At 36.7% G+C, this 27,446-nt stretch overlaps 1 pseudogene; it reads left to right on the forward strand.

The window, feature by feature from the left end:
* The first annotated feature begins 24,614 nt into the window (after positions 1-24,614).
* LOC127130505 (floral homeotic protein AGAMOUS-like) lies at positions 24,615-25,347 on the forward strand (annotated as a pseudogene).
* The last annotated feature ends 2,099 nt before the right edge of the window (positions 25,348-27,446 follow it).

Consider the following 27,446-nt stretch of genomic DNA (forward strand, 5'->3'; position numbering starts at 1 on the left):
CGAAGGTTTTATCTGCAAACTTTGAAATTTTTAAGCATTTTGATCATACATGAGAATATCTCATCAGATATATCAGGTGAAAAAATTTTCTCGGTTTTTTCATGTTTTGAAAATTTTTGCAAATAAACTCCTTTGAGTTCCTTGAAAATTTTTTTTTTTTTTTTTTTGATGACATGAATGCGGATGAATGCGTGAATGCATGGATGCAACAAACACACTCAAGGATCAAACAAAGCACACCAAACAAAGGTCGTGGGAAAGCTCATTGTATCCCTAATATCAATCATCCATTTTGGTGGATTTAGGTTTTCACCTTATCGACACCCAAGTTCCATTGATATTAACGGTACATGAACCGGTTCTGACATTCTTAATATCAACCAGCCGCTTTGATGGATTTTAGGTTTTACACCTGATCCGGGATCCATTGATATTAACAATGTTTGAACGACTCAACCACGAATCATGGGTTTGTTGAGAGTCACGAGCATGGAGTCTCGGTTAAGAACCACCCAAAGGGAGTGTACTAGGGTTTAAACCTGCCAGACATGTTCTATCAGAGGTTCCCATAATCATCGTTCCATCTTTCGAATATTATCGGAGGAACGAATACTCGTATTCCAAGAATATTCTCAAGAGAAACTCCTATGAGTGTAGTATCGCGTAACAATCGTGTCAGAACTGACATCTGAACGACCTCCGCACTACGGTCCTAAAAATAGGCCAAGATGGGTTTGGTAAACTAAGGTCCTTGGCTTCTGCGGAACATGATTGAAAGAATAATGCCTAACCACAAATAACTTGTGTGACATTATTAGTTCAACATGACCTCCACCAAGTGAATGGACTCGCAAGTCAACTGGCTAAGGAATACTCCACACCAGTCAACAAGACTATGCCATTCTCCTATCCTAGAGTGCACTCGAGTTCGGGTATAGAACTCATCTCACAGATCACCAAAGCAAACAGCAAATGTATATCAAGCAATTCATACATTACAATCAATACAGTTATCCCAAATTGTACAAAAATATGTCAAATAACAAATAATAATATATCACAACAAAGGTGAAAAGTAGGCAATACCACCAAGGATTCTGGGTTTTCTCCCCAGCAGAGTCGCCACTTTTCTGTAGCTCTCCCCAGCAGAGTCGCCACTTTTCTGTAGTGGTGTATTCGTCGCTATATGATCTATCGATTAAATCATAAGCAAGGGATACAATGAAATTTTCGAGTCGCCACCGCACTTTTATTTATCCAAAGGACTGGCTAAAAAGCGAACAAAAGCCTAAGAAGTTTTACACGTAGAAAACTAATAAAAAGATCAGAGAGTCTGGGTAAGGGGTAAATTACGCAATGGGAAGGTGTTAGGCACCCACTACGTCCTAGGTACTCCTAGGGAGCCCTTTTCACACTTGTTGTAAAAGATTGTTATTTGTTATGACATAAAGATTTGTGCAAACATGATTGGGATGATGAGAAAAGAATATACAAGTTTTATTGGGTTATTGGGTTTTATTTATTTTTGTGTTCGAACGGATGAACCCGCTGCCTACGTACCTTCCATCAAAGGTAAGGATCAAAACGCCGTAGTTCGGCTAAAAGATTTCCAAAAGTTGGTGGATTCAATTTTAAACACAAGCACTGAGGCTTTTCATTATCAATGGGAGAACACTCGACCAAAAACAACATCCACCATGCGAGGATAGCTTCGACGTACTAGAGGGGTTAGCCCTGTTTTCAGTACGGAAGTCTTACTGTCGACTCACTAAGGATAGGCAAGATTTACATCAACCACAAAGATAATTGAAACCTATGGCTAACGCATGAAAAGATTAACAATGGACAGAGCCAAAACAAGTGAATGAGTGAAGTTAATTGATTGTGATTATGAAAGTAGAGTCAAAGTATGATTAAGATTGATTCAAAAGAAGTATTATGAAATGGAGTTTGAAAAAAGTCAAGGACCTGAGTCCAGGTTTTTAGATTTTGAAAACATGAAGAAGTTTGCACAACACCTATGTCAAGTTTGAAAAGTAGAGTGTGAAAAGGTTTAGGACATAATGAATGATGAATGGATGAGGATGGGATGTAAAACTTCTTAGAAGGTTCACTTCTTGAAATCATATAGCAGATGATTCAAGTGTGTCCTTTGGAATGACAATGAATAATAATAAACAAACAAAGCACAGAAAGGCGGATATCGGATGCCAATCACTGGTCTTATACCAATCTCCTAAAATAAAGTTGGATATCAGATGCCACTCAATGGTCTTACACTAATCTCCTCAAACAAAGAAGTGAAAGGTGGATACCGGATACCAATAAATGGATTTACACCAGTCTCCTAAAACAGAAATGGATATCAGATGCCACTCAATGGACTTACACCAATCTCCTCAAAAGAAAACAAGAATGAAATGTGGAAGTCAACTGCCAATCTATCTGGACTTAGGTTAACTCCACATATGATCATAGGAAAACCAATGCCACATTACTGGGACTTATAATTGCAACCTCACATAAACAAACAAAAGCAAGACATGGATGTCAGATGCCAATCTATCTGGGCTTACTCTAACCTCCACAGTATGGTCCTAGGAAATCCAATGCCACATTACAGGGACTTACAATGGATCCTCGCATACAAGAACAAAAGCAACAATATGATCACAGGAATGCAAATGCCAACTTACAGGGACTTATAATTGCAACCTCTCATGCAAACAGATAAAACAAACTATGATCACAGGAAAGCAGATGCCAACTTACAGGGACTTATAACTGCAACCTCACATACAAACAGATAAACAAACTATGATCACAGGAAAGCAGATGCCAACTTACAGGGACTTATAACTGCAACCTCACATACAAACAGATAAACAAACTATGATCACAGGAAAGCAGATGCCAACTTACAGGGACTTATAACTGCAACCTCACATACAAACAGATAAGCAGAAGATATGAGTGACCAATGAGGTCTTACACTCTATCCTTCCATATCATAGGAACAAATGCCAAAGAAATGGACTTACAATTGTCCTCAATGGGTACACCACAAAGACAAGTCATAAAGACAAATGAGATGATTATGCATCGATGAGCAATTAATGATGATAGATGCATAGAGCATGAAGCAAGCATGTGCATATGAAGTAATCAATCAATCAATGAATAACAAACAGCACACTCTATATCCAAACAAGGAGGCTCACACAAGAGGGTTTGACTATGAAAGTCCACTGTAATAGGTAAATGTCGCTCTTAACCTTGCCATTGAGAGGCTAAGGTGAAGCAGATGAAAGGAGATGAGGAGTGTGCCTCATTGCTTCTATCCCTGATCAGGGAGAGCATCAAATAGAAAGTGGGGGAGTTCAGAAAGATGGAACTCTTTCCCCATTATTGACTCGATTAGATCTTGGGTATTTATCTCAATGCTTCAACCATGTAATGGGAGCAAAGAGAGGACACACTGAATAGTGGGGGATAGATTACTTATCCCTACCTTCCACCAATTGCCTTACTTGAAGGACTTTTCCTGCTTGGGACAATTTTAAACAAACACAGGCATTGCCTCTTAAGGAGGACTTCAGACAGTTTGCCCGGTCAAGTAACAGACCGGGTCTCCAGACTACATGAAGAAGAAGTAATTATACCTCAAAGCAAATGCTAAAAAGCAAAGCAAGCAAGTTCAGAGAACTTAAGCAACTAAAGTATACCTGAAAAAGTCAAACTCATTAGTAAACAAGTCAACAATCAAAATCAAAAGAAAATGAACCAATAGTCAACCACAGAGGGACCAATTGTGCAAGGCACAAAGACTCAAGTATGTGAGTCACACCTACAAAACAAAGGTTAGCACAATATATAATTCAACTCAAACAAATTTGAATGGTCTTTGAGGCATTGGGGCTTAACCTGAAACATTAGCTCAATTGTAAGCTCAAAAGACCACTAGGTCTAGCCTAGGGTCAAAGGTGAAAGAAAAAAGTCAAACAGCAAAGGAAAGTCAACCCAATTCATGTTCAAACATTTAAGAAGTAATCTCAATTGGATTCATAATCAAATCATGCATCATTGTCATTTCATATGCAAAAGAATGCAAAGCATGGCAAGAAAGAGCACAAATAGGTCAACAGCAAGACTTCATCCAAAAGTCAACCCAAACAATCTCAAAAATCATGAAATAAATCAAATTCAATCCTAACATCTAGCATGGTAGACATGTAAAATTTCATGGCATTTGGATGAGAGGAAGGCAGTCAAGTAAAATCATGAAGTCAAACCAAATTTAAGTAGGCATGATGAAAGTCAACAAGCATGGGTCAACTTCAAAAAATCATATCAATTTGAAAACAGAAGAGAAATGAGTGAGGTTAACACCAATGCAAAGCTTGAGATGCCTAGTTATCACATATGAAATTTAATGGACATACAATATGATATGAGAATTTCACAAAAGATTTGGCAATGTGTAGCACAAAAAGTCAACAAATGACAAAGCATGGAAGAAAATTCACAATCAAATGGAAAACAGCATGATTAATTCCAAGAAAATTCATACACAAACTAGACATGTGATAGATGATTCATGCAAAATTTGGGGTCATTTGGATGTAAGGAAGCATGTGAACAAAAATTGGGAAAATGCATATTATTCATATAGCACCAAATGTAACACATAACTTCAGAAAATCATAACTCCCAATCCACAAACGATAAATGCACAAACTTTATATGGGAATGAAGGTCAATGTGTCTAGTTTCACCACAAAAAAATTCAAGCTCATTGGATGCAACATGACAATTTCACAATTGAAATGGTAAGAGATATCATTTTGGCATACATGTTGGAAAAACAATTATCATTTAAAATCCAGCCACTGAAAAATTAATTAAAATTCACAATAAAATAGAGGACACATTCATGAACATGAGGAGAAAATTTCATAATTTTTGGATAAAAATTGAGAGAGAAATTAATTGTGGAAGTTGGATGAATAATTGGATGAATATGAGCAAAATAGCATGGCAATGGTCAAACATGTGGTCAACCGATGGCAAAGTAGTAAATACCCGCCTCACTAATCCAAACGACACAGTTTTGATACACACAACGAAATGTTGTGATTGGCTACTAGCCAATGAAACAGTACCCGAGCCAATGGGTGAATTTTCTGGGTTGGAAAAACCCTAGGGTTTATGTGCAGCATGTGTTCATCATTTAGGTTCATCAATCGATCAGAAACAACAACAAATGAACAGCAACATATATCATAACCATCATGCAACAATCAAACATCCACGACCAAATACAGCAAACACAGAACATGTGAATTTTCTGGGCGAGTTCAAAATAGCAGCAGGGTTTTAGCAGCATTCAATGTTCATCATCAAACCATAAACAATAACATCAACAAACAAGCGTGGCCATGAAACATCAACATTAAGCAGCATCAGCCAACAGCAAAACAAACATCATCATGGAAAAATTCTGGAAAAGGTGTCGGGTTTCAAACAGCAGGGCATGTTCATTATCCAACTTCAAAACAATCATTCAAACACCAACAGACAAACAGCAAGGCATTCATGGTGATGTTCACACAGCAAACAGACAAACAGCATACAACAAAACAAGTATAACCATGGGAATTTCTGGACATGAGTGGTGTTTAACAGCAGCAGCAAAAACTCATCATCATGCATCTCGAAAATTTCAAGTGCCCAGAAAACACAATCAAACATGCTAACGTCATCATTAAACCTCCAGCAACAAGAATATGGTGTGCATTTTCATTAAATCATCATGAACAACACAAATCGATAGAAAATGTATTTGCACACAAAAATGAAAATCAAGATTTCTTTGCCGAAACACAACCAAATTAAGCATGCTATAGTTTGTTAGAACCAGCTCAAAAAGATCTTTCATAAATACTTCATGGCATGGCAAATGATTGAGGTCGAATTGCTTACTTGTTTTTGAAGACAATGTGAAACAGGGTTGTATTGGTTGATTCAAACTCAAACAGTTGGCCTTTAAGCTCTGTAGTGATGGATGATGAAGCTTTTCTAGCTCAGCAAAGCATGAAGGTGTCCAAACCACAAGCTGCCATTGTTGTATGCTTGAAGATGCAGAACAAAAGGGAAAGTTCCAGTTGATAAATGATGCTCAAAAACACTCCCAAATGATGTTTAGATGATGGAGGAAGCCAGGGTTTTTTGTGTGCTTTGAGGGTTTTTGGTAAAAATGTTGCTCGAGCCAAAATGCAGTTGAGAGAGAGGAGAGTGTTCTGGTTGGTGGCTGCAAAACTAGGGCTGCAATCAGCAGAGGCAGGGCTTTATATGACCTGTTTAGCATCACTTAATCAAATGGTAAGTTGGTTTTTGCTTAATGATGCCTTTTGCAAATTGCTAAGTGTGCACCAAATGAACATGGGGAGGTAAGGACTGCCACGAAAGTGGGCTTGCTACAGGCTGTACAGACTATGCAAAATGCTGTTTTGTGGTTGCTTATCAATTGCTGTACTTGAATTGGTTATGTGAAGCCAATTGCCAAAGTTTTGCTAATTACACATATGGAAATGGAAGGTGCATGGCTGTATGAACTGGGCCCTAAACAGGCTGTAAACAGACCTATACAAATGCTGTTTGTGGTCTGCTTGTAAAATACTGTACTTGATTTGCTCTTTTCACACCATTTGCAAAATAACAACTTATGCAACTTTGGTCAAAATGAGGTGTAATGGTGGTATGATGATGATTTAGGAATTGGAACAAGTCACAAATAACATATGAAACATTTCCCAATTGGCCAAATTAAGAAAAAGTCAAAGAATCAAAAAGTCAAAGTTTGGTCAAACTTTGATTTTAAATGAAAAAGGTCCAAAAATGCCATTTTGATTGGCAAGGTTTTGATGAATGAAATTTATATTTTTGGAAAGAGGATGAAAAATGTGGTTTGTAGGAAAAAACCCCGCCAAATTTGGCCTTATGGTTTGAGAGATATGGCTCTTTGAAGTTCACAAATTTCTGAAATTGAATTGATCATATCTTGACAACCACACATGGGATTTGAGAGTTCTTGGACTTTTTGAAAATGGGAAGACAAGATCTTCAACTTTCATGTTGGGCAAAAATTCATTTGAAGCTTGTATCATGATGTAAGTTTAAGATCAAGAAGTTTCCATTTTTGGCAGTTGAAATTACAGGTCCACTTTCTATTTTGGGAAATTTTCTGTTTCTACTTCAAATTCTTCCATGATGAGGTTTGACATGATAGATGAGACTTATATAAGCATGAATGAGCTCCTTCAAATCAATTCTATCCATCAAATCCTTGATTAAATCCACAGTTGACCAAGTTTGACTTCCTGTTGACTTTTTTAGGGTTTTGCATGACTGGAGCACTTCTGATGAATTCCAAACCCTAATTCCTTGAGAACTTGACTTCAAATGATGTCCCAAGTTGTATGAACTCTTGATTATGGGTCATGGTGCCCAAATTCTGCAAGAATGGCCACCATCCATTGCTTTGACTGACTGTTGACTGTCTTTGACCTAATTGCTTCATCTGCAATCAACAAGGTTAAACTGACAATATTTTTGTATTTTTTGGTTAGTAAACATATGAAAGGCAAAGATATACAAATGCAAGGCATGCTTGGTGATCAAGAAACAAACTCACAAGGCAAACTACCCACTAGGAGGAGACTAAGGTATGCAATGATCCTTGAGGCCATGATATGATATGATATGGGCCATGAGGGATCTTAGGGCCAAAATTGGGGTCTTACACAAACCCTTCAGGAATTAAGTTCGGTGGCATCCCCCACGGGATTCCAGCAGGCATAGTTGGACCGGATTGAGTAGCAACAACAGGCATGGTTGAGGTAGCAACCTCAGAAATGACAGTCCTCTGGGGAGGAGTTGCAGGAGTTGGTGAAGACTGATTATGCGCAGCAAGAATAGACTCCACCATAACAGTTAGACGAGTAATCTCATCCTTCAGTTCTCTGTTCTCTTGTTCCAAATGCTCCATAATTCTGGGTTGATTAGTGCGAGTGTCGTATCGGTGAGTCAGCTTGGCTGAAGCACAGAAGAATAACCGATAAGACATCTGGCGGAAGAAACCCTGTTATGCAAATGATGCATGAAATGCAATGTTTTTTGTTTATTTAATTTCAAGGAACATACTATTTTATTTGCAAATATATAATAATAATAATAATAATAATAATAATAATAATAATAATAATAATAATAATAATAACAATTTGATTGACCATAAAAAATCTCTTTTATTCATATAATTTGGAAGGATTACACTAAGTACAATTTCAGAAACCAAAATACAAACACAAGAGAAAAGGAAATTAATCATCCTAAGGATCCCCTAACAATGGTGTCAGATGATCTGGCTGCGGGCACGTAATTCCTTCGGATGCGTCGAATCTCGGTCTCAAAAGATGTCTTCATCTGAGCTTTCTCAAGGACAATCTGATCAATAATCTTCTTCCAAGCACCGGAAGGCTAAGGCATACTAGAGGAAGATGGACCCTCTGGCTCTCTCTGTCTCTTCACTACTCGGTCTTCAAGAAGTTCAATAAGTGCGTCTTTGTCCTTTGACTCAAGCTGCAACTCCTCATGCTTTCGGTTCAAAGCATGGAACCACTCTTCCCACATATCTCTTTCTTGCTTCATCTTGGCGAGTGCGTCTTCCAACTCCTCTACATCATGGTTAGGGAGAGTTGATGGCTCAGCCACAACCAAATACATAGGTCTTTCACAAGCATACGACATCTTTAACTCCAAAGCTCTCTTCTTCACCCAAGTTGTGTAAGCTTCCAAAGCTACGCAGTTGCACGGACCAAGCTTAGATCTTCCTTTCCTATGCATATTATGCCAAGCATGTATCATCTTTTGCTTCATTTGTTGGGGATATTTACCCTCTTGATAGAAAAGACCTTCTAACTGAGTGTTATTAGGTTTTTCTCTCAAGGGGAACCCAAGTTGACGACGAGCCAAAGCAGGGTTGTAGTTAATTCCTCCTTGTGTACCAATAAGAGGCACATTAGAGAATTCACCACAACTATCAATAATATCCAAGCTACCTAATGTAGAATCATACCAAACAATATCATTATTAATGAGGAACATAAGTCTCTGAGACCACCGTAGGCATTGTTTGTTCTCTACAAAACCAGGTGTCTGAGGCAAGTGTGAAATAAACCACTTGTATAAAAGAGGTATACAACACACAATAGTCCTGCCACCTTTATAATTTTTCAAATGCAAAGAAAAATACATGTCACCCAACAGAGTAGGCACAGGATTTCCAATCAAGAAGATTATAATGGAGTTAACATCAATAAAACTGTCAATGTTAGGGAACAAAGCCAAATTGTAGATGATCAACACAAAGATGGATTCAAAAGCATCCACACTACCGGCTTGAGCAAAGACAGTGGCTTTACCAATGAGGAACGCAGAAGTCAACCCAAAAACACCTCCTTTCTTCACCCAATGAGCCTCAATCTCAGACTTCTTCATATGAAGAGCTTTAACTATGATATGAGATCTGGGAATCTCCTCCAATCCACTAAAAGGCACCTTGTCAGAAACGGGTATTCCCAAGAGATGGGCATACTCCTCTAACGTAGGGATAACCTGATAATCGGGAAAAGTGAAGCAATGGTAGTGAGGATCATAAAACTGAACCAAAACACTCAAGAGTCCTTCAACTACATCAGTAGATAACACAGATAGAAGCTTCCCATGATGTTGCTTGAAGTCCAAGGGATCTAATACAAAGGATGACAACTTCCTTAACTCTTTCAAGTCGGGGCATCTGAAACTGTACTTCTTAGTGTTCCTTTGGCCACAATCCATGGTCTGAAAATATTTGCAAATAACACCTCAGTTTCTTGAAGTTAATTTTGTGTGATGAATGTTATAATGCGCATGAATGCATGAATGCATGAATGCAACAATCACAAATAAGGGATCACACACAAGGAAAAAAAACAAAGGTCAAGTGATGAATCAAGCCATTGTCAAGATCAATCATCCATTTTGGTGGATTATGGTTTTCACCTTATCAACACCCAAGTTCCATTGATATTGACAAGACTTGATTGGATCAACCAATAATCAAAGGGTTTGTTGTGAGTCACGAGCATGGAGTCAGGTTAAGAACCATCCCAAAGGAGTGTACTAAGGATAAAAACATGTAGATCATGTTCTAAAAAGCTCCCAGAGTCTTAATTCCATATATCCGATATTATAGGTTAGGATGACTGACTCATCAACCCATAATATTCTCAAGAGAAACTCGTATGAGTGTAGTATCACATAACAAATGTTATCAGGTCTACACCTGAACAGTCTCCGCTCTATGTCCTAAATAGGCTAAATTGGGTTAAATGTTCTACGGTCCTCAGCTTCTCGGACCCCAAATCAGAGAAAGTAATGTCTAACCACAAATAACTTGTGTGATGTTAATAGTGCCAAAAGGGTCTCCACTGAGTAGATGGGTCTCAATCCAACTTGTTTAGGACTACTCAACACAAGTCGAACATGACTATACCATCCTCCTATCTTAATTGTACTCAAGTTCGGGTTAGAACATATCTCACCACTCAGAGATCACCAAGCACAACAAGCAGATTATATCCCACAAACAAATATATAAACTTCAAATACACAATTATATACACATAAAAAAGTAGGCTAAACCCACTGAGGACTACTCCCCAGCAGAGTCACCACTTGATTTCTGTAGCGGTAAATTCATGACCATTAAGCTATGGTTAAAAATTAACGTCAATAAAACCAGAGTCGCCACTGCGATTTTATTGTTTCCAAAGGAAAAGGGAAAAGTACGAACAAAACCCAAAGATAAGAAATTTTCAAATCAAAACTAATAAAATGCCAAAGATTACAGGTAAGGGGGTTGCTTACACAGAGGGAAGGTGTTAGCATCCAAAGTGTCCTAGGTACTCCTACGGAGCCCTTTTTTATGTGTGTATGTGTTTTTGGTATAAAAGATATTTGCAATAAATAGAGTGTGGAGATGAGAAAAGAATTCATTAATTATATTTTTGTGTTTGACAAGACCTTCGGACTTGTGCCTACGTACCAACATAAAAATGAGGGATCAAAACCTCGTAGTTTGTGGTATCAATTTCAAAATGAGTGGATTGCTTTTAATCAAAAGTTAAGTTTAAAAGAGGAACAAAAGGCCCAAAAGTTTGAATGAATGTTAGTTCTTTTTGTCTTTTTAAATTATATGTAAATATGGTTAAGTTCATTTACAAGTTTGATTTAAGAAAAGAGTTAAAAATGCAATGGCATAAGACCAAAGTTTCTAATTTGAAATAAGGTCTAATTTTGAAATCACAAGCAAAGAAGATTTAAAAAAAAGGGGGGAGAGAATTTTAAATTTAAGAAGTGGGAGAAGATGAAGAGACTAATCCTAAGCATAAAATTAAAAGTTGAGAGTTGAAGAGATCTGACGAATGGGATGCAATCCAACAGACAAGAATGTCATATAGAAAACCCACTTTCCCTTTGGACTTTGAATCAAGCAATAATCAGCAAGCAATTAGCAATGTCAAGCAATGCATCAAATAAAGATGGCCACATCCAAGTAAGCAACTTCACAACTAACAGTCTTCTTTGTCTTCTCATGTATTAGATGACATACTCCTTGATTATCTCAGAATAAGACATTAGACACAGGTTCAAAGTAACAGTTGCATCAAGTCCTTTTTGAATATGGAATGTTGCCTAATTCTAAGTCCAAAAGCTCAGATCAAATCCAACAGTCCACACAAACATTTTTTAGGGCTTTTGTTGTTCATTAAGTATTTTAAGGTCCTAAGGCCACAAACACAAACAAAATACACAAACAAATATATACAATCACAATATGGCTCAAATGAGCAAAGTGAAAATGACATAAACATAAACAAGTTAAATGATATGTAAATGACAAATGAAATGGTAAATAGCTTGAATTTAAATTACATAAAGTAAATAACTTGAAAGTAAAAGCAAGAATAATAAAAGTTAGTCAAATGTTAGTTGAAAATATGTTAGTGGTGTTTTGCTTTTCAATTGATTAAGTCATTCTTTGGAGAATACTCAACCATTTATTCACAAGCATGAATCCTTGAACCAAGACATCTTCCTATAGAAGGAAAAAAGGTGAAGTTTCCACACAATACCATGAAAGGGGGAGACTTACAATCTCACTTACTAGAATGCTATGCCTTTGGGTCAAAATTTAGCTCTATGTTAAGCAATTGTAATTGGACTTATGTAGAAGTCACAACTATCTGAGGTCGGGCAATAGAAATTTTGGTGTTAATGCATGTTAGAGATATGGTATAATGAACCACACTCCTAAAACATACCACACACACAAAAAAAGATCAAAGGATGGACCTATCTCATCCATACTTGTATTGGTTCATCTAATACAAAGTTACTGATGAACCAATTACCCTTAGGATATTGAGACTTCATTGGTCAATGGTAGGGATGGGAAAGAATGGGATTGAAGATGAAGAGGGAGGGGAGATGAGAGAAACACAAATTGTTCATGGGAGGAATTTTATCAAATTAAAATCATTCATTCATTATGGGAGATGAAATGTACATTTCATCAATCCCCTAAATCCAATGATTTTAACTTAACAAAACTCAACTCAACCTTGACCAAGGCCCAAACAAGTAGTCAAACTTCACAAGTCAATAAAAATGGATAAACATAATTTCTACATAATTAATCAATTAAAAATCAAATAAAAAATGCATTAAAATTAAATTTAGTTTGGTCAAAACCTAAAACCTCTTCAAAATACCAAATAAATGTCCAAGAGATTTATCCTAAGGTCAAACAAGGTCAAAGGACCTTACACAAAAAAATTCATAATTTTTGAAAAGTCAGAAGTATTTTTAAACAATTAAAAATATACACAAAAACAATTAATTCATGAAATATATCAAAATTAATCCAAAAAATAATTTTAATTCAGAAAATGAAAGAGAAAAATATTTAAAGATTTTTGGTGAAAGTCCATATTTTTTGGATTAAAAATGAAATTAATATGAATTAATTAAAATAAAGGGATTAAACATAAAAATCAAAAAAAAAAAAAAACAAGGGCCATCATATCTCCCTCATTAGTTGAGGTGGCAGATTTGATGGCCAGAAGCGCGCATTCCACAAGTACCTGAGTCAAACGCGTTGCAGGCTTGGTAATCAAAAGCAAGGGATGAGATTAAATCATTTCAAATGGATCTTGTGGCTAAGATGTGTGACAACATATCACCGGAGCTAGGGCTCCGGTCTTCTTCTCCGGTGGACCTCACCAGACTGGTCCACCATCAACCATCACCAAAATGAAAAACAAAGAGATGAATTTAAAGAAAAAATGCTCAGGAGCTCGAATATGGCCTCAATTTTCTCCAATTCCAAGTATATAAAAAGATGCAGGGATTTGAATTTTGAGGATCATGAACTGAGTTGCTTCGATTTGACCTCAAAATAACTCAATCTTCTTGCCTACATTGATAGGACTTCAGACAACCAAAAATCACAAAGAATGGTGAAGAATTGCGGGAGAATCCAAGAGAAGAAAATTTTAAAAAGTCACCTTCAATGAAGCTTCGAATTGGCAATTGCTTCAGATGTTTGTTGGAAATGATTAGGATCAAGAAAAAGTCTGGACTCTTAGAGTTTCAATCTCAAAACAAATGGAGATTTGAAACTCGATTTTCAAAGAAAACCTTCAAGATTATCCTTCAATGGTAAGGGTTTCGGATTGCACGTTCAAAGCTTGGGCATGAGGTCATTAATCCTAAGCAATGAGGGTCTTATTTATAGCCAAGGAGATTCATTTCCACACACTTCCAAATTTGGAAAAATTCAGTAATTCCCTTTGCATGCTTGCATGGGTGTGTGATAGGCCCATTAAGTGATGCAATCAGGTCCAAAAATGAGTGAGAATCATGCTGAAATCATGTTGTGAGGCCATGCAATCGTGTATGAAATGTTGAAGTGAAAATCATCCAAATGGTTCCTCATATTGCACCCATGCGCAAGTCCTTCATTCTTTAGTCAAATGAAGTGATCTTCGACTTCTTGGAAAGGTGAGATCAAAGGGAACAACTTTCATGTTGGACACATTTTCATTTGAAGCTTGGATCATGATAAATTTTGAGGTGGAAGTTTGGGAAATCAAACATATTTAAAAAAATTCTAAGTCCCAAGTCAAATGTTCACTTCTTCCACCTTGAATAACTTCTTCCACCTTAAAAAAATTCTAAGTCCCAAGTCAAATGTTCACTTCATAAAAGTTGTAGACATTTAAAACTTCTTCAATTTGGTAACAAATTGGACCTCATTTGGATTTGGCATAAAGTAGTTATGCATTTTAGAATTTGAGGAAAATCACTTGTTCAATGGTAGTGGCCCAAAATGACCTATAATATTTCCTCTTGGCACATGCATTTACAAGTTGAATTTGAACTTATTACAAACATAAAAGTTGAATTAGACATATTTAATTTTATCATGGAATTTTAATTGATTCTATCTCATAAAAATTGAGAAAGTTATGACCTTGGGAAGTTGGCCTCCAAACTAGGGTTCAAACAAAATGACCTATAATCTTTCACCATAAAAAATGACTTTCCAAGCCAAAATAGCTCTAGACTTCAACATGAACGTTGTTTGGAATGTCATTTTGAGTAAATTTTCTCTTGGAATCGTTTTCATATTACAAAGTTTGTAGGAGATAGGGTCTAGAGAACCCCAGTTTTGACCAGTTGACTTTCTCTAGTCAACCACCATGAACCAACTTGCTAGATTGACATTCTATTGACTTTTGGGACTCATGGAGGATCATATATGTGTAAGATGATGAATAATGAAGTATCCCTTGAAATATTTGATCAAATGTTGAAGACACTTATTGAAGAAGTCACGCAAGATACCTAGATAAATTAGGGTTTCCAAGGTAAACAAACTCCAAACTCTTGATGATTCCTTGATCAAAATGATATGTGAAGATCATGGGGATCAATATATGATGCTTAGAGCCAATGTGAACCATTTCTTGATTTCACTTCTTGCATTGAGGGTCTTGAACCCTATATATGAGCTTGATAGAGCATAGGTGAGCATCCACACTACGTACAAAAGCAACAAACTATACATTGACATATTTTTGATATTTTTGTTAGTAAATAATGAAAAAAAAAAGTATGATACAATAAAAAATGTTCTTGGTGATCTCTCCCAATGCAAACCCAATGAATGAAGGGTAAAGAAGATTCTGAGGTGTGGTCCCAATGCTAATGCATATGATGAGATGGCATGAGGGATCTTAGGGTCAAAATTGGGGTCTTACACCCTCGAGATGAAAATTGGATGGAAGATGCTCTTGCAACTTTAGCTTCCATGATTATGGTGAAATTTTGTAATGAAGTTCCCAACTTGACTATGATGCGTCTTGATAGGTCGACTCATGTGTTTGCTGTTGAAGAAATCAAAGATGAAAAGCCATGGTATTTTGATATCAAATGTTTCCTCCAAATTCATATCTACCCATTTGTGGCATCTTTGAAAGATAAGAAGACTTTGAGAAGATTAGTTGGCAATTTCTACCTGAATGGTGATGTACTTTACAAGAGAAACTTCGATATGATGTTGCTCAGATGCGTGGATAGACACGAGGCAGACCTATTGATGACTGAAGTCCATAAAGGTTCCTTTGGTACTCATTCCAATGGACATGCTATGTGTAAGACCCCAATTTTGACCCTAAGATCCCTCATGTCATCATAACGTTGCATTTGCATCTTGCCTCAAGGATCATAGCATCTTGGCTCTTAACCTTTGGGTGGGAACACTTGTGAGTTGGTTTGAGATCACCAAGCATTCTTTAATTGTATATTATTGCTTTCCTTCTTTTCTTTACTAACCAAAAGCACAAAAATATGTCACTAACATCTTTTGTTTTGTAGCTTGAGCAACCATGAGATCCAAAGCTCCTAGAAGACCCTATGCTCATTGATATGGCCAAGTGAAGATGAAAGCAAGCATGACAATGGTTCACAAATCTCTCATCAATCAAATATGCCTCCCAAGTATCTCAATTCATCATTTTGATCAAAGCAAACCAAAGGGCTTGAGGCTTGTTTCCCAAGGAAACCCTAATTCATTTGTGCATCAACTATGCCTTGCTCATGAAGCAACCTCAACCCATGATCAAATACAATAAAGAGAAGTTCTTTATTCATCATTTCATGCATATTTAAGCTTATTTTAGTGTCCTCAATCATCAATGCATAAATATTTGAGGCATGGACTTGAGAAGTTGATCAGTCAATTCATCTGACTATTTTGAAGTACACTGAGACCTAACTTTTAATGTGTTTGTCAAATGGAGGTGACCCCAAGAGAAACAATGTTCTTAAGAACCATATTAACAACTTTAATTTTCATCAAAAGTCCATTTTAAGCTTGGAAGTTCATCATCCATTTCAAAACATTATAGGTCATTTTGACTGAAACCCTAATTTTGGGTCAACTTCCCAAGAACATAACTCATTGATTTTTCATGATTTTTATGTGGGATCAAATGAATTGGAACTTTTAAGATGTCTACTTCATTTTTTATGTTTAGAAAATTTTCATAATCCTAAAAGAAATACATGTGATAATGCAAAACATTATAGGTCACTTTGGACCAAAGGCATTGAAATGTGAAAAAGTCCAACTTCAAGTGCCCATAACTTTCTCATCAAAAATCTAAATGATGCAAAATTTGAGTCCAAATTGATTTTCTTGAAAATACATACAACTTTGATGTTGAAGGTTTTGTCATTTGGGGCTTGCATTGAAACAGAAGGGCTTGAAGTTGGCCCATTTTGGAAATTTTCACATACACATGTTTTGCACCTTGCACTTTATGATCAATTTTCACCAATTTCCCATTTCCAAATGAAGATTTGTTCAACATAACAATTGATCCTCATGTCAAGAGATTTCCAACCATTACCCATAAGGCTACGTTTTATTTTTGGAAATAGCATTTTCGAAGAGGAGAAAGCTTTGGTACATTTTTAGAAACTTGATTCAAACTTTATGCATGAGCCAAATACACCTCATCTACACGTTCAAAACATATTTGTTGATGTTAAGCTTGCCATTCCAATCAGAATTGGGCCCTCCATGCGCCTGTACAGGCCCATGCATGGAGGCCCTCTTCATTCATGCACACACTTTGTTCATGCATTGCAGCTTCCATTTGCTATAAATAAGAGTCCATAGCTTCATAATTTGATAGCCTAAAGGCGCCTGTTATGCTGCAAGAATCCCTCCATAGCCATACTTAAAGGAATTTCCACTTCTCAAAAATTCATATTTGAATTTCAACTACATTGGTTGATTTTCAGATTTATAATTCCTTGACCTTGCTTCATCTTCATCACTAGATCATACTGCAAGCATTAGCAAAGGAGAATCGTGCTCTCAAGATCCACATTTCAGAGGTGGATATTCAAACTTTCGTTCTTCGAATCTCTTTATTTATAGCTTGTTTCTTGCATTTATTGGGTTGGCTGAAGTCCTCTCATCAGAGGCAATTGATTGATGCTTTGAATTTTGAAATCCATTAAGTTTCAATTGAACACCATATTTTTCAACCTCTGATTTCTCTTACCATGGAGATCTAGAGTGAAAATAGATGGCACAGGGGTGATGTACATCACCCCAGCTTTCCATTGTTGTATAGATCACCTCATTTGGTGAAGGTTTATTCTCTCCAACTCTCGCCGGAATCTCTGGCCTCGCCGGAGAAGACGGTGGTGTACACCACCGTCTGGTTGTCAGATCAAACCATGGCCGTTGGATTTTTTTTCCAGATCTAATCTAGACCATCTCTTTTTATGACTTATTTAATGGCAGCGTGTATCTCATTGACTTGAGTGTATGATGAACGCGCGCTTTAGGAACCGTCTGATGCGCCAACTCAATTAATGAGCTTCTATCCAACGCCTCACGTTTTTTCCTATTTTTAATTTCTGATTTTAATTTCCATTTTCATTCTTTTATTCCATTTCATTTCAAAAAACCATATCACATTCATTATTGGTCCAAAAAATGTGAGACCAATTGCATTATTTCTCTTTTAATTTCTAGTTTCTAAAAATGAATTTTAATATTTTTTATTTTATCATTTGATATTTTTTATGAATTTTATCTTTTCTGGTTATTTTTAATTCATTTTAAATAGTTTTCAATATCCAAAAAATACAAAAATATTTTCTCAACCTCTTTGAATGATGATGGATCTATGAAAAATATTCTCATCAATTTATTAATTGATTTGAGATTTATTTGAGATTTTAATTCAATTAGGTTATTTTTATGCATTTTTAATTGATAAAAAAATAGTTTCTGGTTTCTAAAAATGCTGAATTTTTTTGTCAAACTTTGTTTGACCTTGTTGAACTTAGGATGATCCATTTGGACTTTTCAAAGTTGATTTGAAATGGATTTGAAGTTTGACCTTTAATTGTTTATTTTAATTCAAGTATTATTTTAATTTCCAAAAATAACAAAAATATTTTATTTGTTTCTTGACTTCTAAGTTTCATTTTGCTTCTGTTTACTAATGTTTGACCTTGATTCCATCTATCTTTGGTCAATGTATGTTGATTACTTCATTTGAACTACCATTAATGTTCATTCTTATTCATCTCCTTCTTCATCTTTTCTTTTCTTTTTTTGATCAATGAGTTAAAGATTGGTGGTTAGCCTTGATGTATGGGAGGTTTAACCTTCCTTGATTCAAATCTAAATCATCTCGATCATAGATCAAGTGAATGACTTTGCATTAAGGATAGGTTGCTTCCTAATCAAGCAAAGAACCTAAATCAATACAAGATCATTTCTCATCTTCTTTTGGCATGGCAAGTTGTAGGAGCTTGATTCACTAATCAAGATCTCTAACTTGTGTCTGTTGCCTATATTTCATTGATCAGCCTCAGATAGGTGTGACTACTACATTAGTCCATTTACGATTGCTTAACATAGCGCTAAATTGCCTCATGGCACACTAACACTAACAATTGACCATTAACATTTAATTTTTGCACTTTACATTTATGCAATTTAATATTCTTGTACATATTATTCATTTGCTTTTGCCCTTTGCTCATTTGAGAACATGTTTATGTTAATGCAATTTGCCTTTTGCTCACTTGAGCACATAATTGTGTATATATTATTGTGCTTTGTGTTGTGTTTTGATTGTTGTGAACCAAATGCAAAATGGACAAAAGGACTTAGACTTTAGGACATTCCCTATGCAAAATGGAGTCAAAGAGCAACTAGGCCTCATGCCTTTAGGGTGCTATAAATGTCAAAGAGTAACTAGGCCTCATGCCTTTAGAATGCTTAATGTTGAAGATGAATTGAAAGGACCTAATCTCTAAACTCACTCTTGTCCATTCTTTGTTTGCATTGTGGAATTTTTTGATGTGTGTGTTCTTGTGATAGGGATGCTAACTTGAGCCTAAGTGAATAACCATTGTCATGAGCTTCTAAAGTGAGAGATACAAGAGCAATTGGAAGATTTGTAAGAGCTTTGCTTGATTGGTTGATTTCTTGAGTATACACTTATTTGCTTGCTTATTCCAAAGGATGAGAGCTACTTGGATCATCAATATGATCTCAAGAAGGGAACTCCATTTGGGGTCTTGTTTCTTCTCCTCATCTCTTGTATGCTTAGGACTTAGCCATTCTTCTTCTTCCTTCCACTATAACCCAAGCCAAAACTTTTGTGCAAACATTAACATTTGTTTTCAAACATTAGAAACCTAAGCATTATGCTTTCGATTTTCAAACTTTCTTTTCGTAACACTTATTTTGAATTGAATCTTTAAGTCAACTTTAACCATATTTTGTAAATACTGACCATTGGTAAATATAACTCATTCAAATGTTTTGTGGTTTCAATGGACACTTTCTTATCAAAACTTTTCATAACCATTAGCTATTAGGTTTGAGTTATCCTTGAGGTAGATATAATACTCACCTATATCCTTAGTGATGGACAATGAGTCTTCCATGCTTATTATAGGGTTAACCCCTCACAAGCATGTTTAAGCTATCCTCACATGATGGATTTGTGGTTTTCGGTTGAGTTTTCTCCCTTGGATAACAAAAGACCTTAAGGCTTTTGGACCAATCAATCCACTAACTTGTTTTGAGATTTTTACCCCGAACTACGAGGTTTTGATCCTAATCTTTTTTAAGATGGTACGTAGGCAGTGGGTTTATCCATTCAAACACAAAATTGTAAATAATTTCTACATTCTTCTCTCATCTCCCCCAATCATGTTTGCACAAATAATTTTCACAAAATACCAACCAACCTTACAACAAATTATGAAAAGGGCTCCCTAGGAGTACCTAGGATGTTTTGGGTGCTTAAAACCTTCCCATTGCATAACCAACCCCCTTACCCAGATCTCTGACATTTTTATTAGTTTTTGATTCGATAAAACTTCTCGGTTTTTGTTCTCTTTCTAACCTTTCCTTTGGATAAATAGAAGTGCGGTGGTGACTCGACTTGTATGGTTTACTTTTAATTTAGTCAATAAATCTAAAGGTAATGAATACCTCGCTACACTACGGAAAAGAAGATGTTGAGAGGAGGTTACTATTGGCTGATAATGGAATCTGACTGTTGCAAGTTTGTGAAGAAATGTTACAAGTTTCAAATTTATGCAGATAAGATTCATGTTCCTCCGACACTTTTGAACGTCATTTCCTCTCCATGGCCCTTCTCCATGTGGGGAATTGATATGATTGGCATGATTGAGCCCAAAGCTTCAAACAAACATCGTTTCATTCTGGTGGCTATTGATTACTTCACAAAGTGGGTTGAAGCGGCATCGTACGCAAATGTAACCAAGCAAGTTGTTGTAAGGTTTATCAAGAATCAGATTATATGTCATTATGGTGTGCCAAACAAGATCATTACTTATAATGGATCGAAATTGAACAATAATATGGTGGAAGCTCTTTGCAAAAACTTCAAGATTGCACATCATAATTCTTCTCCCTACAGACCTAAGATGAACGGGGTTGTTGAAGCTGCAAACAAAAATATCAAGAAGATCATTTAGAAAATGGTTGTGACATGCAAAGATTGGATAAGATGCTCCCATTTGCTTTGCATGGGTACCGTAAATCCATCCGCACTTCAACAGGGGGAACTCCTTTCTCTCTTGTTTATGGTATGGAAGTTGTGCTCCCCGTGGAGGTTGAGATGCCATCATTGCGTGTTTTGATGGAAGCCAAGTTGACAGAAACTGAATGGTGCCAGACCAGATATGACCAGCTGAATTTGATTGAAGAGAATATATTGACTACCATGTGTCATGGTCAATTGTATCAGTAGAGAATGAAGAAAGCATTTGATAAAAAGGTCAAGCCTCGTGTGTTTCGAGAAGGTAACCTCGTGCTCAAGAAAATTGTATCCTTCAAACCTGATGCTAGGGGCAAATGGACTTCTAATTATGAAGGCTCATATGTTGTTAAAAGAGTCTTTTGAGGTGGTGCTTTAATTCTTACAACTATGGATGGTGAAGAGTTCACACATCCATTGAATGTCGATGTAGTCAAGAAATACTTCACCTAAAAAGAAAAGAACAACTCGCTAAGTTGAAAACCCGAAAGGGCGGCTTAGGCAAAAATGAGCGTCTCAGTGGATTGAAAACTCGAAAGGGAGATCCAGGCAAAAGTTAGAGACATAAAACAGAAAATGTATCCCGGTAGATTGGGTACCCCACCTTGGGGAAATCTAAGCAAAAATTAGGGACTATGGCAAGTAACTGCATTGGGTTGGTCCTAATCATGGTAGCAGCTTCGACCAAGTCATTTGGCTCTGATTCATCATTCTCAACTAAAGACAAGCACAATGGATATTGAAGTTGGTAGGGAGAGTAGTGATCATTGTGTTCAATGTAGCCCTTTTCCATGTAAATTACCATTTTTTCAAACTTTGTAAAGATCTATGGAGTCTCATCATTTACGGACTACCATTCTATTAAATAAAGTTGAGCTTTTTATCCAATCATTTCTATTCTTATTTACTTCTGCTAAATAAAATTGAATTTTTATGATGATAATTTTAAAATATATTAATGAATAATAATTGTTTTTCTTAAAATAATAAGAAAAATCACTTTAAGAATAATCGATTTCAGTAAGGAATGTCAACAGCAACCTGAAAATAGGTAAGTCTTGAAGTGCGAAGCATCGTTATTCTTCCCCAAGCAGTTGGTTTGGCAACTATTTTCCTCCCCAACATTTCGTTATTTATCCCCGGCTTGGTTGATGAGGTTCTCCCCGAATATTTCATAATCCTTGGAAAAGCCAGTGAGTCTCATCTCCAGTTGAGCTGATGATTGATCCCTTTTGCGAATTCATGTTCCCCAGCTGAGGTGTTCATGTTTGGTATCCCCCAGTCTTATGATTAGACCCTGGAGATCCGGAACCTTTATTTGGTTTCCATTTTCTTAATTGTGTTGCGTAACTTCGGCAGTTTCTCCTTTGTGGGAATCAAATCCGGTTATATTTTCCTTGGAATTGGTTTATTTCATAATTTCCAAGAAGAATTTGTTGATTATTGAGGAATGTGATGATCTTAGCCATAACATCCCCAGCAATTTGCTTAGATCCCCATGCAGAGTTTTACCTCTTGTGTCCCCTGACGGAGTTTATCTTCTGACATGAAGATCCCTTGCTCCCAGCAGTATTGGATTCTGAGTAGTATTTGGTTTTGTCCCCTGTAAAGTTGTCTCCCATTCGATATGGTGTTGACCTAAAATTCCCCACAGTGTTGACAATTTGATCCTCAGCAGATCTTTTCTCTATCCTCGACATGTTTGGTTGATTATCCTTCGGCAAGTGCTCTCTCTCCCCGTAGAGTTTGCCGCGATCGATTGGAAGCATGTTCTCCATGACTTTCTCAGCCATAGTTGATTTGTTCAAAGTTATATGATTTATTTTCATCCCTAGCATTTCCTCTAGTTGGTGTTTCCATCTTATTGAGATTAGTTGAGTGTTACAGTAGTGATTCAAATCTTTGTTATTTGTATCCTTTATGTTGATTGTCAGCATAATCATAAATCATATACATTCACATTCATGCATAAAACGTAGAATCAGATATTTCATTATTCATTTTATAGAATTTGATTTCTTTATTTTGATCCCCTACTTCGGAAATATCATTTACCTACGCATATTTGGTGTGTCTGTCCTCCTTCAATTTTAGAGTGTCATCCCCTTAATCAGAAAGAGTTTAACCTTTCTTATTTCCTCATGGATGATTATTATTTCATTTTTCTCCCTAGTTAATTGTCTGGATGGAACCACTCCCCTTGAGTTGTGTCCTCATTGGGTTGAGTCTTCATTTGACTGTTTCTTTCTACCTATTACCTAGATAGATATTTTGGTCCCCTGAGAGTCTATTACTCGGTAACTGATAATATTCTTCTCGATTCTTGAGTACTTTACTTTTTCCCAATACCCGGTAAAATGTAATTTACTTCCTTTGCTTTCCCTAACAGATTCTTTTCACGTTTCCCCCGGTATTTTATCCTTGATATGTTCACTTTAACCGGTGACGGATATTCTTCCTTTTGTGGTTTTCTACCCAATAAAAAGGTAGTCGTAATCCCTATTTTTATTCCCTAGAGAGTATGTCCCTGATATGTTCACTCTAACCAGTGATGGATTTTCTCTCCCTTTTTGGTATTCTACCTGTCATACCCTGATTTTGGCCCTGAAATGTTTTCCCATCAATCATTTGTTTGCATTCTTTTTTTTCATGATCATTCCATCTGGTCATGATGCTACCCACCAACGTTGTTGTTGGACTCGCTACCACGACCAGTCCATGTTTGTCTTTTGGGCCTTGTTTTTTATTTTTGATATAAGATGATTAATCTCCCTAGCCGTGCATGATTTGAAAACTCTTTCATTTGGTAGAATCAAGTGAACCTCGCGGTTTTCGTTTGTGTGTCCAATTTCAATCCATTTTTCATTTTTTTGTTCCAATCCATCATCCGTGCTCCCCAATGAAATTAAGTCAAACTCCAAGGAGGAGATGGTTCCCGTGAAGAAAAATCAGGTTCAGCTACCGTCGTTGGTTAGGACTTCGAGAGGGCGAGTTCAGGTTCTTCCTTCTCGTTTTAACGACTCTGTCATTAATGATTGGAAGAAGGATGAAAAAATTAATTTGCGTGATTGTGAAGTGGAATTTGAATGCAACAAGGACAGGGTTGTAGTACCCAAAACCTGCAATAATGATGTTAAAAAAGGCGTAACAATGGGAAAGTTTGGTTATAAGCAACGCAGGTATTCGGCACTGCATGGAGAGGGTGATGTTACCGTGAGTGGGCGACATAAGAGTTTTGGGTAGAAGAAACGATTCAGTTTTGTATGAGGATGAAGTTGATTTGGCTAAGGGTAGTGATGATATAGTTGAATGGAAGGAGAATAATGGAGAGAAAAAAGGTGGTTTTTCACTTTATAAATACCATTTCTTTGCTTTCTTTTTCTTATATCTCTTTGTTCTACAAAGTTGAAAAGAAGAGAGAGAATTTATATATTCTACTTCAAAGATTATAATTTGTGTAATTGTCCTTAATAAGCTTGCAACTATGAGTTTTCCAAATGAATCCATGCCTGATTCTCCTCAGAGAAAGATTGGAAGGGGAAAGATTGAGATCAAGAGGATTGAAAAAACAATAAATCGCCAAGTTACCTTCTGCAAACGTAGAAATGGCTTGCTTAAGAAGGCATATGAGTTATCCGTGCTTTGCGATGCAGAAGTTGCTCTTATAGTCTTTTAGACTCGTGGTCGTCTCTATGAATTTGCAAATAACAGTGTGAAAGCTTCTATTGAGAGGTATAAGAAAGCATGTTCTGATACTTCTGGTGTTAAATCAGCTTCTGAGACTAATGCCCAGTATTATCAGCAAGAAGCCGCGAAACGGCGAGTGCAAATCAGTAATTTGCATAATCATAACAGGCAAATGATGGGTGAAGCTTTAAGAAATATGAATGGTAAGGAACTCAGAAACCTAGAGAGTAAATTAGAAAAAGGAATTAGCCGAATTCGCTCCAAGAAGAATAAAATGCTATTTGCAGAAATTGAGTACAAGGAAAAGGTTTTGTTTCGCTACCAAAAAACCACCATTTTCTCATTTAGCAGCAAGTGTCCTGTGCATTACACGTCATAAGATGTTCCGAATTCACGAAATCTACACAAATGGAATGTGAACCAAATTCAACCCACCCTAAAACCCCAAAAACCCCAATCCCTACTTCACTCTCCTGTTTTCCTCCTCTACCAAATAGTAAGGCAGTTTTTGGCTCCTGAAATCTCCTACAGTAGGCAAAATGAGACTGATGGGCATGTGTGCTCACAGTTTTGAGAAGCTCTCCGCAATCCGTCAAAGGAGAATTGTTCCTTTCTGCAGGGGTTTTAATGCATTTCAACAGGCTCAGTCGTTTTTCAACCGCCGTCACCCAAAATTCAGGTTGAAATGTTTGCTGCTACGGTACCACCTGAAACCAATGAAGAAGCACAAGTTTAAAATCTAAAACTCATAAAAAGCGAGTTTGCAGCATACAATATAACCATCGTTCGCATACCGTGTCGACTTAAAAATGCAGTCTTGCAATATTACCTTGTAAAACACTGCACAAGTTTATGGCAGGCATTAAGTAATAAACAAAATCCAAAACCTGCTTTCTTCTAGCAACTCAAATTTGCTCCATCTGAAAACAAGCATTGCATTGCATTAACCACTACAATCATGTCAAGTTTTGGAACATGGGAAAGAGCAAACCGCTGAAACCTATATCGAAACCTTATGCGTCAACAGGGCAACAACATATGCATTTCTCCTACTAACCCTGTTGCCAAAGAGATTTTTCTCTTGTATCATCATGACTAAAAACAGCCAAGGAAATGACGTGGTTTTATTACAAAAAGCACCAGTCAATGTCATGTTTGTTACAAGTCCTAAAGGTTTTAAACTTACAACCTCCTACACGCACTTCAACGTGTCTGCTGCGGGGAGGATCATGTTCAAATTGTTCAAAGAAATAAAAGGGATCATCAGAAAGTAAATTTGAAGGAAACTATAAAAGGCTAAGGATTGGTATGTGAGTCAGCAACTTTGGAAATGTTTTATTTTTGACATGCACAACAGTAAGAGTTTGTAGGTATTCTGCTTTGCTTTAAGTCCAAATGACAGTACTGAATGGAGACAACATATTCAAGCTGAAGCAGAGCACTTCTTAGATGTACCTGCCATGACAGTAGATACGATAAAACGTTTGATCAACAAGAATAAGGTTCAGATCCTTTTCAATCCTAATACAAAAGGTGCCAAGATGAAGTATTTGCAGTGAAACCTGCACCAGTCCAAGCTTAGCATATGAGAATTCCTAGCACGATTGAGTCCACTTACACAGGTTACTTAGCCGCTAATGAATCTGGTTCACTTCTTCAGTATGCACAACTTTTATCCTGAGAGTAATAGCCGCACACGAACACACCAAAACAGGGCCTCATCAAGTTTGGGAGGACTTCCTTTTTACTCTAGGATTGCTACACTGAATGCAAACTTCTCCGCAATGTCGATTAGGCTAACCCGTAGCAATAGAGTGATAGTCTACCACTAACAATAGAAGAGAAGCTGCTGCAACACAAACACACAAAAATCAGTTTAAGTCAAAAAAACGCATCCTATTTTGATCTAAGTAAGTTTACAGTGGTGAAACTTTTTCTTACCAACGGTGAAGTTTTTGGAGATGGAGAGGAATTGAAGGAGGGACCACCAACTAGGGATGAGGACAAAATTTCCCAAGCATCCTCCGTACGAACACGCTCCACTACTCTGAAGAAACACAGCAGAGAGAAAGAATGGAGATTAGTGATATATAAAGAGAATCAACCAAAAAACCCTAGGAATTCCTTTGACGGCGAAATAGCAAAAAAAAACCCTAAAAAGAGAACACGGAGGAAAAGAAATACACTCTGAAGGGGCAAAATCGAGCGGAAGTTGATATCAAACGAACCAAAAGAAAAAGAACATTTTGGAGGAGATTCAGCAAGACATTACCTACATCAATTGTTCGATCTCGTTGCATTTGGTTAGTTCCTATTTACGATCTTTGTTGTGTTATAATATTGTTTGGTATTCCTTTGTGACCATAGAGCGATGGGAGAATAGTAATCCTCGTCCAACTCCGGCTTTCTCTTAGAAGTTGTCGTCGTGGATATGGCTTCAGTAGTTTATCTTTGGATGACAACATTGATGCCTCTTCT

This window comes from Lathyrus oleraceus, chromosome 3 (assembly GCF_024323335.1).
Source record: "Lathyrus oleraceus cultivar Zhongwan6 chromosome 3, CAAS_Psat_ZW6_1.0, whole genome shotgun sequence".
Lineage (NCBI taxonomy): Eukaryota > Viridiplantae > Streptophyta > Magnoliopsida > Fabales > Fabaceae > Lathyrus > Lathyrus oleraceus.